We start from the raw sequence: 14351 nt of genomic DNA on the forward strand, positions 1-14351 counted from the left end.
GCGAGGTGGTGGCGTTTTATTGTGCCGGACAGACGACAGCCGCCGCGCCGGGAACGTACGCCACCAGTCCACCACCCACATGCATGCTCTCGAGCTCTGCAGCTGCAGGAGTATTGGAGTAACATGAAGAACCAAGTACAATAATGAGCCAACGTGCTATTATTAAGTAAGAACAAACAACATGAGATCCATTTGTTGCAAGAGTAACATGAACACCATGTAAGAAATATTATTTGATTACACATGACAACTAAGAAAGGCTGGATGTACCTTACAAGAACAATTTGTCCATGAAAGAACATCTTAACATTTCTAGATGAGATTTGCTAAGTCTCGGTCGTTATGCCTCAGTTGATGCTATATTCCTTTGATTTGCACGGAGATTCATAAGATTTTTTTTCTTTTTAGTTTTCCCTTTTTTCTTCTCATATACTATATCACTTGACTGAAAATTAGTCAAGTCTTAGTCGACTGAGAACTACTCACATCCTTTTGAGATATCCCATACCAGATGGAAAAAATAAATAAAATAGTTTTATTAAATCACATCTAGATGTGTCCTAAGTATTGCACATCTAAATTCTATGTCATTGATTTTACGCGAAGATTCGGATGTTTTTTTTCTTTTTATATTTGATTAAGTCAGTGGATATGCAATAACTGGAGCACATCTAGATGCGCTCTAGATAGACCTTAGAGAAAAAGTTATTGAAGCGTCACCGCTGAAAGATCCACAGATCCAATGTGGAAGAGCAAGAAGCGAAGCGATCTTCCAAGCCATAGAGGTGTCTACACCAACCTTCAAATTCAAAGGCCTTATGCAGCATCAGAAGCCGCACAAATGTGAGAATGTGACCACGACGAGGACAACGACCAAACTACAAACGAAAGTTATGGGCACATTCAACATATTGGAGATAAGGAGGCTTACAAAGACTTTAGTTGCTAGATGAACGCCGCCACATAACCCTGCACTATTAGGAAAGGGTTTATACGTCAACCCAAATGAGTGACGGGCCTGGCGGGGTATCCGCTACATCTACTTTTTAAAACAAGCAGTGACGGGTAGCAAAATCTGCCCGCCACAGCTAACAGACTAACTATGACGGGCAGAACTCATGACCCGCCACAAGTATAATCTCCCGGATGAGCGTGGAGGAATGGTATCGAGGTGGTGGGGTTTTGTTGTGCCGGATAGGCGACAGCCGCCGCTCCGGCAACATGCTCTCCAGCTCTGCAGCTGCAGGAGTATAACATGAAGATTCATGTACGTACAATAATGAGCCAACTTGCTGAGTGAGAACAAACAACATGAGAGCCCTTTGCTGCAGGAGCAACATGAAGACCATGTAAGAAATATTATCTTGATTACACATGGCAATATTTTTTTTCCTTTTTTCTAATTATATTTTCTTTTTTGGTTGTGTGCATCCTGGATATTCTTAAGCATCTTGTTAGTGCAGAGGCTGGGTGTAATTGATATCTACCCCTTCCGTTCCAAAATTATTGTCTTAGATTTGTCTAAATACAGATGTATCAAGTCACGTTTTAGTACTAGGTACATCTGTATCTAGACAAATCTAAGATAAGAAGTTTAGGACAGAAGGAATACTTGATATTAATATATTTCCCTTTTAAAAAAATGACAACCAAGGAAGGCTGGATCTACCTTACAAGAACAATTTGTCCATGAAAGAACATTTTAACATTCCAGATCAGTTTTGCTAACATTTTAACATCGTTATGTCTCAATCTCGATGCAATATTCTTTTGATCTTGCACGGAGATTTGTATACTTTTTTTCTTTTCATTTTTTTTTCATTTTTCTTCTCATATACTACTTGATACTTGGTTAAGTCTCAGTCGACTGAGACCTAATCACACCCTTTTCAAATATCCCATTGCAAATGAAAAAATAAAAACATTTTATGTATGACAGAAAAATAAATAAAACAGTTTTGATAAATCACATCTAGATGTGCCCTTAAGTATTGCACATCTAAGTCCTATGTCATTGATTTTATGCGAATGTTTGTTTTACTAAATCACATCTAAATATGCCCTAAGTATTGCACATCTAAGTTCTATGTTATGGATTTTACGCCAAGATTCGGATGGGTGTATGTTTTTTTATGTTTGATTAAGTCACTTAGATATACAATAACTAGATCATATCTAGATAAGCCCTAAATAGACCCTAGAGAAATTTTTTTTAAGCCATCGCCGCTAAAAGATCCACGGATCCAACGTGGAAGCTAGTAGCGATAAGCAAAGCGATCTTTCGAGCCAAAGATGTTCTTTTCTATCCCAACCTCCAAATTCAAAGGCCTAACGTGGCACCAGAAACCGTACCAATGTGAGTATGTGACGGAGAGGAGGCCCATGACCAAACTGCAAAGGAAAATATGAGTGCCACCAGACAAACCCTAACCTCACCTACCAAATACGCCGACATGAATCTACACCAACAAGCCATCAGCGCCACCACATCCAACACATGGGAGATAGGGAGGCTTACGGAAACTTTAGTTGCTAGATTAGCGGCGGCGTGTAACCCTCCTAAAAGATCCAAAACGGAAAAGAAAAACTAGAGCTCCATCCAGTATAGCGCGGCCTCCGCACCTTTCGGTGGAGGAGTAAGGGGACAACAAACTACCAGCGTATAATGACGGAGACAAGCCTAGAGCAGCTAGGGTTATACCTCTAGACCTAGTAACAACAACCCTTTCAATTAATTCTTATAATGTATAGAAAATCATCATAGTGCATCAGTGAAGCTAGCTTAGCCCTAGGTGTAACCCTATGCTAGCTTTGCCCCGGCCGGAGGAGGCAGGGTGGCGGCATGGTGTGCTTGAAAAATCTTCTCTAGAGGGTTTAGAGAGGAGATGACTGTTATATAGTATAGAATCTGAATCTCAAATCTTGCAAATGGTGAATGTAAAATATCTACTCAGAGTAGCAAAAATCTTGCAAATGGTGGAAGCACATACAACTTTCTCGCAAAAAAAGGAAGCACACAAAGCTTAAAATTTGACACCAAAAAACACGGATGAAATCACTGTTCTGACCTTGTCAACGTTTATAGTCACAAACTGAACTTGACGTGAAAGTATTTCGCGATTTGACCCTTTTAGAAATGCCAGAGCCCGCGGCGTTTCCACCCAACATAGAAACGCCGAGCAAGCTAGCGTTCCCTGCCAACACGGAAACGCCGAGGCAGCTAGCATTTCTGCCCTGGCCCACAGTCAGTCCGAACCCGCTGTTTTTGCTGACGTGGCACGCGTGAAACGCCAAGGTCCTTGGCGTTTCTGAACTGGATTAAGTAACGGGCGCGGGCCGCGGGGGCCTAACCCAGCCCACTCGCAGTCCCAGCCCCGGTCGGGCAGTTCTTCCAGGGCGAACTGGCGGCCGCCCCTCCCTCTTCTTCACTTGTTTTATTTACCTTTGCCAAGTAATATTGTTTCTTACACATCAAGTCAATTTGGACCATGCGGGACGCAGCTCCTCCTCCAAAAAATAGTTAGGGTTTCTGCCTCTTGCTGGCGCCGACGCAGGTCCGCCTCATCTCCGGTGGCCCGAGGGCCATGGAGGCGTGGTGGATCCTGCCAAGGGCCGGCAGGAGGGCTTCGTCTTTAGCCGTTTCTTTCAGTTTTGTTAGGGTTTGTGTTCTGCTCAGGAAGGCGAAATGGTGGCGGCTCCTTGAAGATGGAATAAAGGTCTCCGCGCCTAGCCCCGTTCCCGCGATGCGTCTAGCATCGCTGGTGGGCGTGTGGAGGTGTGTCTCCGACGAATCTATCTTATGTGGATTTGCTCGGATCTCGTTGGTGTTCGTCTACGTTCGTGTGTTTTCGGATTGGATCTTTCCGATCTACATTATTCTTCATCCGTGGCAGTTGCTGTCCTGGTGCGTTGGTCCTATGCGGGCTTAGCACGACGACTTCCCGACTGTCTGCTACAACAAGTTGTGCCCGACTCCGACGATGGAGGGGCGATGACGGCGGCGCCCCTTTGGCTTGCTTCAGTGGTTGTAGTCGTCGCTAGGTGGTCTACGGATCTAAATGTAATTTTTATTATTTCTGGTGTTTATTGTACTGTCATAATCGAAGATGAATAGATTGAAAGATTTTCCGAAAAAAGTAATATTGTTTCTTCGTGAACATAACACACTTTTTATTGCGAGTTAGCAGAAATACCCTATTTTCTCTATTTTTTCACGTGTAATGTATTTTGGGCCCACCTGTCATAATTTTGTGGACCAAAATACCCAAGTCATTTTTCCTCCTAGGCTGCGGTTTGACCGGTCGAACGATGGAATCAATCCATCCATGGTGCTCGGTTGAGGAATAGAACCTCCTTCCTCTGCGTGCCGCGCCGCGCGACTCCTTCCGCCAAGCTGCGCGGTGCCCTTCCACATAGACATCGCAGCCGCGTCGGGATTCCTCATTCTCCTAGGACGGGCCGCCTCCTCACCACCTGCCGGACCGCGCGGCGCTGTCTCCCTGTCTCCGGCCACCGGGGCCCGAGCAGCTCCGCGCCGCGGCGAGACCTTGCAAGTCTGCCGCGCAACTGCGTCAGCGACACACAGACACTCCAGGCAGCTTACAGTTATAGGGGCACCGCACACAGACAAATCCCAGATCCACGCCCACATCTTGCTGGATTGGGACTGACATGATCTCCTCCTCGCTCCTCCCGCGCCCCCGCCTCGCCCCTCTCCCCGCATCTGCCGCCCCCCCCCCTGCCGCGCCCGCGGGCTCGCGGCCGGCATGCGGTGCCAGGCGCAGGCGGGGGACATGGATGCGCACTACATGCGGCAGTGCGTCGAGCTGGCGCGGACGGCCGCCGGGCACACCAGCCCAACCCCATGGTGGGCTGTGTTACGACCCAACCTACTGCACCAGCCAACACCAGTGACCAAGCCCAGGAGAAGAATGAACGAGCCCGCAAGCCCAACAAGCGCTACGGCGGCCCAGAATGGATGACCTAACTACTTAAGCGAGCGAGCACCAGGGGAGAAGGTAGGCAGAGACAAGACGCTGGCAGCACAACTCTCACTCTCGATCCCCTTCTCTCTGTATCTCATGAACCCTAGATCGAAATTCTCCAATTCCTCTGTACTCCGACTCTGATTGTGCCAAATTATCTAGTGGGAGCGTAACATTTGATATCAGCAGCCTTTCCACCCACCACCTCAACCCTGGCCGGTCGATTTCCCTCGATCATACAGACCCGACGCAGCAAGACCACAACCATGTAGGAGACCAACAAGCCCTGGCCGATCTGACGGCGGCGATCAGCGCCATGTCGTCCCAGATTGGCGAGATCCACCCCATCGTCCTCGAGCTTCAGGGGTGGCGACCGGTCGTCAAGCGCTCGGTGGAGGACCTGCATTTGGAGGTGGGCGAGCTGCGGCAGCTGCTCAAGGAGGTGCGGCCAGAAGCTGTGCCGGTGATTGATCCGGCACCAGCGGCGGCCACGGAGCCGGCGCATCCGATTCGCCTCGCGGATCTTCCTCCACTCCTTTCGTCGACAGTAGCACCACCACTCAAGCTTTCTTTGATCGCGGATGCGCATCTTCCTCAACCCAGCGAGTGCCTCTTGCCTCGCGGTGGCAACGGCCACGGGCCCGCTGGCCACGGCAGGACTGAAGATTACCGAGGGATGTTGCCGGGGGAACGGACCCCGCGGGCACCCTCGGTCATGGGTATGGCCGATTCCCATCCTTTCGTGGCAGATAGTTCATTTATGGGAGAGCGTCAGTTCGGCTTCAGTCGATTTCCTCCTCCACCACGTTTTGATTTCCCTATGTTCAATGGCGATAGTCCACGAGCTTGGCGTCAGAAATGTGATGCGTATTTCAGAGTTTGTATACTCAGTCCGGACACTTGGGTGAGTTGCGCCGTGATGTATTTCATTGACTGGGCACTGCCGTGGTTGTAGTCCACCAAAGCGCACCTACTTTATACAGATTGGGGTGCGTTTGCAGAGGCAGTTTGTGTGCAATTTGAAAGTGCGTTATATCGACTAGAGGGGGGGGGTGAATAGACGATTTTTATGAAAGTCTTCAAAACGTGGAAGTTATGAAGACAAACGATAGAAATAAACCTATTACCCTCTGCAGCGGAAGGTAGACTACACTAGGCAAGCCATAGTCAAGTATTCAATAGAGTGACAGCACAATGACTAATAGGAGTAATGTAGTAAGGATCAGGTAGGAAGATATTATGAAGCCAAACCGAACACGCATTCACTCAGTGAAGATAAAAGATAGTGCAATCATACAATGACTTCACAAGGAGTAACAGTACGTAAAGAGAAAGGAAAGATGAAACCAGTGACTCGTTGAAGACAATGATGTGTTGGACCAGTTCCAGTTGCTGTGACAACTGTACGTCTGGTTAGGGCGGCTAGGTATTTAAACCTGAGGACACACAGTCCCGGACACCCAGTCCTGAACACGCAGCTCAGGACACCACCGTATTCCCCTTGAGCTAAGGTCACATAGACCTTGCCCAATCACTCTGGTAAGTCTTCAAGGTAGACTCCCAAACCTTCACAGACTTCGTTCACCGGCAATCCACAATGTCTCTTGGATGCTCAGAACGCGACGCCTAACCGTGGATTCACAATCTTCAAGTGTAATAAGTCTTCAGATCACACAGACAAGAAGACTTAAGTGATGCCTAATTCTCTTTGGCTCTGGGTGGTTAGGGCTTTATCCTCGCTAGGAATTCTCTCTCAAATGCTTCAAGGTGGGTTGCTCTCAAACGACAAAAGCCGTACACTAACTCTGAGCAGCCAACCGTTTATGGTTGTAGGGGGTGGGCTATTTATAGGCACTAGGCAACCCGACCTGATTTGTCCGAAATGACCCTGGGTCACTAAGGAACTGACACGTGTTCCAACGGTCAGATTTCAAACTCACACGACAACTTTACTTGGGCTACAAGCAAAGCTGACTTGTCCGACTCTGGACAAGATTCACTCTCATAGTCTTCACTCGAAGACATAGGTTTTGTTTAAGCATCACTTCAGTCATTCTGAATGGTTCTCTTGGACCCCACTTAACAGTACGGTGGTTCCTATGACTCAACAAGGAAGAGGAAAAAGAGCTACGAAAGATCTAAGTCTTCGAGCTCCACAGGCTTCATGCGATGTCTTCTCTTGTCATAGTCTTCAATGTGAATATCTTCATATACCACCTTTGACATCAATGTCTTGATACATTTTTAGGGGTCATCTCTGGTAAGAAAACCGAATCAATGAGGGACTTCTACCTGTGTTATCTTGCAATTCTCACAAACACATTAGTCCCTCAACTAGGTTTGTCGTCAATACTCCAAAACCAACTAGGGGTGGCACTAGATGCATTTACACAATTCGGGAGAGAGGAATTTCAGTCTCTGTTGCGACAATTTAATCGGTTGTAGCAGTGTGGTTCGGTGATCGAATACGCAGAGAAATTCACTCAGTTTATGCACAATCTAGTGTCCATCACGAATCGTGGGAGTCATCTTATTTCATTACACATTTTATTGATGGGCTGCAGAAAGATATATGAGTTGTTGTTGTTTTACATCGACCCAAGATTCTAGATATTGTTGTCGATCTTGCTTGTTTACAGGAGGAGGTGCTGGAAGCCATGCGCAGAGAGGACAGGAAGGATGATCATCGATACTCTGCACTAGTTACGTCCCGAGGGGTGCCACGTACCGCCCTTCCTCTGCCACCGCCACCATCAGCTGCGCCGGCCAAGCCAGCACTACCCATGGAGGGGTGCAGCGCAGATCACCGCGCACTCGAAGCGGCGCATCCTCAACCAACATAAGACAAGATTGCAGACCTCTGTGCGTACCGACGCGCCTGCGGGCTCTGTTTCACCTGTGGCGAGCGCTAGGGGCGCGATAACCGCTATGGGCCGACCACCCAGCTGCATGTGGTTGAGGAGCTGCTCACCATGATGCACAGCGAACCGGTGGACATCAGTGAACCAAGCCCACGTGATGAAGCAGCCAGCGAGCAGAGCGTGGACTGCTGCGTCCTCTCCAAGGAGGCCCTCGACGGAGGGGATCCCCCCACCCCCATGCACTTCCACGGCTGGGTGCAGGGGCGAGAGGTCCTGATGCTCGTCGACTCCGGCTCATCTCATAGTTTCATCTGCGAGTTGCTCACCATGCAGCTACAAGGCGTGGTTAAGGCCAGGCACCCTCTGGCAGTGCGCGTGGCCAACGGCGGTGTCATACGCTGCGACCAAGAGCTGCCGGCGTGACAATGGCAAACCCATGGGGTCACCTACGACACCAACCTTAAGGTGCTTCCGTTGGGTTGCTACGACGTCATCCTTGGCATCGACTCGCTTGCGCAACATAGCCCCATGAAGGTGCATTGGCTCAAGAAGACTATGGCCTTTAACTACAAGGGCGTCACAGTCCACCTCTAGGGTGCACGAGCAGATGTCAGTCAGTGCCATCAGCTCTCCAGCGACGAACTTACTGAGCTAATACAGCGCTCTGGTGTCGCGCGCATGGTTCGGTTGTACGCTATAGATCAAGGGGAGCCAATTGTCACCGAGGTGCATGTGCCTGTTGAAGTTGATGCCTTGATCAGCGAGTTTGGGCACCTGTTTGAGGAACCTAAGGGACTAACGCCACAATGCTCTTTTGATCACACAATTCCTCTCTTGCCCAGGGCGAAACCTGTCAATGTGCGTCTGTACCGCTACAGCCCGACCTAGAAGGACGAGATCGAAAAACAAGTCGCAGACATGCTTACCCAAGGTATCATTGTGCCCAGATCTAGCCCCTTTGCTTCACCAGTACTGCTAGTTCAGAAGAAAGATTTGTCTTGGCGTTTCTGTGTGGACTACCGACAACTCAACGTGGTGACATCCAAAACCGCTATCCTCTGCCCGTCATCGATGAGCTCCTGGACGAGGTGGCTAGTTCCACGTTGTTCACTAGTCTGGACCTCCGGGCCGGATATCATCAGATAGAATGAAGCCCGAGGATGAACACAAGATCACTTTCAAGACACACCACAGCCACTTTGAGTTCAAAGTGTTGGCCTATGGTCTCACGGGGGGACCGACAACTTTCCAGGAAGGAATGAACATAGTGTTGGCCCAAGTGAACCGCAAGGGGTGCTTGTATTCATTGATGACATCCTAGTGCATAGCGCCACATTGAAGCAGCACTGTGAGCGACTGAGACAAGTTTTCCAACTCCTCGACCAGCATCAACTGAAGATCAAGCTGAGCAAGTGCACCTTTGCCAGGCCGAGTCTACTATATTTGGGGCATGAGATCAGTGGGGACGGAGTCCGCACCGACAATCGAAACATCACTGCGGTGGCCAAATGGCCCACACCATCCACTATCAAGGAGGTGCGTGGTTTTCACGGTCTCGCGGGGTACTATCAAAAGTTCGTGAGGAACTTTGGCATCACCAGCCGACCGCTAACAGATTTGCTTAAGAAGAACACAGTGTTTCGCTGGACAGAGTTAGAGGAAACAACTTTCCAGGAACTTAAAAGAGCGTTGATCACTGCGGCAGTGCTAGCGTTGCCAGATTTCAAAGTTTAATTCGAGCTGGAAATGGATGCATCGGACAAAGGCATTGGCACAGTCCTGAAGCAAGGCAAACACCTGGTGGCCTTCTTGAGCAAGGCCTTGGGTCCCCGTAATAGCGCCTTGTCCACATATGAGAAGGAAGGATTAGCGATCCTCTTGGCAGTCGAACATTGGCGGCAGTACTTGCAGAACGACGAGTTCCTGATTCATACTGACCAGCGGAGTTTAGTTCACCTAGAAGATCAACGGTTGGCGACGCCGTGGTAGCAGAAGATTATGTCCAAGTTACTCGGCCTGCGCTATCGCATTGTCTACAAACATGGTGTGGACAATCGAGTGGCATGTGCCTTATATAGACGCCCAGGACCCCCACAAGGAGATCTCGCGTCCATCACAGTAGCGGTGCCAGCTTGGTTGGACTCAGTACAACAAGGTTAGAGTGGAGATCCTATGGCGCAAAGGTGGCTAACTCGCCGAGCTACAGGCGCAACCAACAAGGACGGTTTCACTCTGGACTCGGGCATCATCAAGCAGCATGGACGGGTCTGGTTGGGTAACAATGTGGCTCTCTAGAAGCAAGTTTTGTCAGCACTGCATGCGGATGCCATTGGAGGGCACTCTGGTTTCAACGTCACCTACCAGCGAGTGCGACAGCTGTTCACTTGGCCAGGGATGAAACAACATGTCAAGCTGTTCATGGAAGACTGCCAAACCTGCAAGCAAGCCAAGCCCGAACGAGTCCGGTACCCTGGGCTGCTAGAACCCTTCCTCGTGCCAACACAAGCCTGGGAAGTCATCACTATGGATTTTGTTGAAGGCTTGCCGCAGTCAGCCAGGTACAACAGCATCTTGGTGGTGGTCGGCAAGTTATCAGGACTCACCCATTTCATCCCGTTGTCGCATCCGTTCACGACATTCCAAGTGGCTCGGGCTTTCGTCAACAACATCTACAAGCTCCACGGATTGCCAACAGCTATTGTTTCTGACTGAGACCCCATCTTCACAAGCATCATGTGGAAGGAGCTGTTCAGGCTGACGCACACTAAACTTCACATGAGCACGGCTCGCCACCCACAGACGAATGGGCAGTCAGAACGAGTCAACCAGTGCCTAGAGACTTACTTGAGGTGTTTCGTCCATGCATGTCCAATCAAGTGGTCCCAATGGCTGGCTCTAGCTGAATTTTGGTACAACACCTCACTCACTCTGCTTTGGGGACGTCTCCTTTCGAGGCTCTGTACGGGCATGCGCCAAGGCACTTTGGTATCAACGACCCCCTGTCATGTGCTACACCGGATCTGGAAGATTGGTTGCAAGACCAAGCACAGATGGAGGCATTGCTTCGTCAGCACCTTCTTCGAGCACGCCAACAGATGAAAGACTCAGCAGACAAGAAAAGATCAGTGCGCATTTTCGCGGTGGATGACTGGGTGTTTCTAAAGATTCAACCTTACATCCAGTGATCGCTGGCCATGCAAGCTAACCAAAAGCTTTCCTTCAAGTATTTTGGTCCGTTTCAGGCGGTGCAACGGGTCGGCCAGGTCGCCTACAAGCTCCAAGTTCCCGCCTCGTGCAGCATGACGGGGACATGTATTGGGGGTAGGGTAACAGGCCTGACCTAAAGGCCCTACCCATGGACACCGTATGCTTTGTACTGGACCCCTGGGCCAGATCGCCGTCCAGATGTACCGCAACTTGAAAGTCACTCGGACGGCGATAACCACTCGGAGCACGGCACTTCACTCGACGAGCTCATTCCACTCGACCGTGTAACTCACTCGGATATGCAAAGACCAATAGTCAGCATGACGGTTTTGTAGTGGGCAGGCATTATGGCATTGATGCTCCACCGTGTAACATAAGGGGTGAGGGGGTGGCGCACTCTATATAAGCCACCCCCACCACTAGACTAAGGGGTCTTTTCTTCCACCTCTCTCTCTTTCTAACCATTAGTCTAAGGACATAGCTCAGGCATGGAGATCCGCTCTCCCCTCTCTCTCAAACACACATTGTAATCTCCGGATACATACTCAGATAAAACAAAGCCTCTCCGGAGCACGAGACGTAGGGTTGTTATCTCCACCGTGAGAGGCCCGAACTCGCTAAAACCACCGTGTCACCCATATGCTCCTTTATCCTACCCCTCTCTTATTGTCGAAATCGTTACCACGACAGTTGGCGCCCATCGTGGGGCATGGCGTCTATCGGGCCATGATGCATATGGTTCTTTCTTCAATCGCCAGCAACAGACTAATTTCTGGAGGCAACCCAAGCTTTCTTGGAATGATCTCCCGAGATCAAACAATCGCCTTCCAACTTTGACTATTGGAGTCCCGGCCATCACACAAAATACTCCATCATACAAAAGGATCAGGGAGTTGCTCATCTCATCCGGTCCTCTTTACAACCAATCGATGATCTGCTAATTGCTTTTTGTTTCTTTTGCATGTCGCACTTGTGAATGACGGAAGAGGAGAGAGCCACGACAATGGAGGTCCTTGCAGACGCTCAGCCCCAGTGACTCCCCGTCGGCGCCGCGCTGCAGCACGCCACCATTGCCCTCCTCAAGATCCTCCTCGGCTCAGACGGTGACGGCAAGCAGGTCTCCTCTACACCGCGCCTGCCTTGGGCGAGTTTCACTCGGACGAAATTTCGTCACACGAATGGGTTCCTCGCCCGACCTCGCAAGCCATGGAAGTCTACGCCATCGTCTCGCTGTCCAGTGACCCGCGCTCGCCACAACGCGTCACTGCTGACCGCTCCGGCAGCTGCGCCGTCGTCTCACTGTCCGGTGACCCGCGCTCACCGCAGCGCGTCACCGCCCACCGCTCCGGCGGCCAAGCCATCGTCCCGCTGTCCGGTGATCTGCGCTCGCCGCAGCGTGTCATCGCCGATCACTTCGGCGGTCACAGCGCAACCTGAGATGCTATGGTCAGATTTGCCGTCATCGCCAGTGCCGCTGGGTCGGTTGACATGCTGCTCCATACCCACGAGGTACACATGCTGAACTTCTCCCCAGCACCGCCGACGGCCCCGTTCCCGTAAGTCCATCCCCTACCAGGTACGCAAGTCAATTATAGCAGTTAATTACCAGATTACTTATTACCATAGTTAAGCTAGCCCATGCAAAAACTTCTCGCCCACGACCTTAAATCCTTGGGCCGTTTCCCAATCATTTAATGATCCGATGGGCATGCAGAGGAGTAAGGGGGCATGCAGAGGACCTTAAATGCGCCAGTTTTCTCTGTCCTCGATTGATGACTAACGCGCAGGTTAATCTGTGCATGCATGCACGGCCATCTGTGATCTTCACTCCCTGCAAAATAGCATCCATCCGTGGACACTTTAGTCCAACAAAAAATATTCATGGATGTACCTATACTTGCTAACTTGCAAGGCTTGCTGAGACGAACAAAGTCGCCTGACCGACTCAACGTTTATTCCACTCGGCGGATGGCGTTGCGACTAGATCACAACCCAGTTGTGGTTCACTTGGCCGATTCACCTTTTCACTCGCTGGCTGACGAACAGGTTCACTCGGCTGGTTAGCCCAGCGATAATTTTTGCACTCTAGACTATTAAAGTGCAGGCTACTCGGTTGGTTGGCTTCAGCATGCAGCCACCAGCGCCATCCGCTTCGCTGTTGTCTCCGGCTTCATCTGTGAGGCCGTCGTCGAACCTTCACGCGCGGCCACCGGGGCCGTCTGGCTTTTCGTAGTCTCCAGCCTCATCTACTGTAACACCCTCGATGCGACTATAGCTCCCACGTGTCGAGGCACGACTTAGAGACATAATCGCATTGAAGGCATATGTCGCAAGTTAGACAATCTTCACAACATCCCATGTAATATGAACAACAAAGGGGAGATAACATAGTTGGCTTACACTCGCCACGTCAAACAAGTACATAAATAACACTACATCATCCAAACACTTATGGCCCGACTACGGCGCCAAAATAAAAGAGAACCCAACATGCGACACGGTCCCAATCACCCCCAACTGGGCACCACTACTGATCATCGGGAAAGGAAACATAGTAACGTTGAGAGTCTTCGTCGAACTCCCACTTGAGCTCATACGCGTCACCTGGAGCGGAATCATCAGGCCCTGCATCTGGTGTAATAGTAATCTATGAGCCACAGGGACTCAGCAATCTCGCACCCTCGCGATTAAGACTATTTAAGCTTATAGGTAAGGCAAGGTAAAATATGAGTGGAGCTGCGGCAAGCGACTAGCAAGTATGGTGGCTAACTTATTCGCAAAGGAGAGCGAGAAGAGGAGGCAAAGCGCGAGCGAGAAACTAGAGAGCAACCTGCGCAAACATTACTCCAACACCGTGTCCACTTCCCGGACTCCGCCGAGAAGAGGCCATCACGGTAACACACTCGGTTGATTCATTTTAATTAATTAAGGTTCAAGTTATCTACAACCGGACATTAACAAATTCCCATCTGCCCATAACCGCGGGCACGGCTTTCGAAAGTTCAATCCCTGCAGGGGAGTCCCAACTTAGCCCATGACAAGCTCTCACGGTCAACGAAGGAATAGACCTCCTCCCAAGACGTTCCGATTAGACTCGGTATCTCGGTAATTCAAGACACTTCGACAGGTTAAAACAAGACCAGCAACACCGCCCGAATGTGTCGATAAATCCCGATAGGAGCTGCACATATCTCTTTCTCAGGGCACACTCAGATGAGCCAGACATCGGGTAGGCCAGCCCAGAGTTGCCCCTGGTAGCCCCGGACATCGCTCGGTGGGACCAACACTCAGAGGAGCA

General features: G+C 50.1%; 1 pseudogene; it reads left to right on the forward strand.

Moving 5' to 3' along the window:
- The first annotated feature begins 4739 nt into the window (after nt 1-4739).
- Nucleotides 4740-14351, forward strand: part of LOC119300467 — a 64231-nt pseudogene continuing 54619 nt past the window's right edge.

This window comes from Triticum dicoccoides, chromosome 5A (assembly GCF_002162155.2).
Source record: "Triticum dicoccoides isolate Atlit2015 ecotype Zavitan chromosome 5A, WEW_v2.0, whole genome shotgun sequence".
NCBI classification, from domain to species: Eukaryota; Viridiplantae; Streptophyta; class Magnoliopsida; order Poales; family Poaceae; genus Triticum; species Triticum dicoccoides.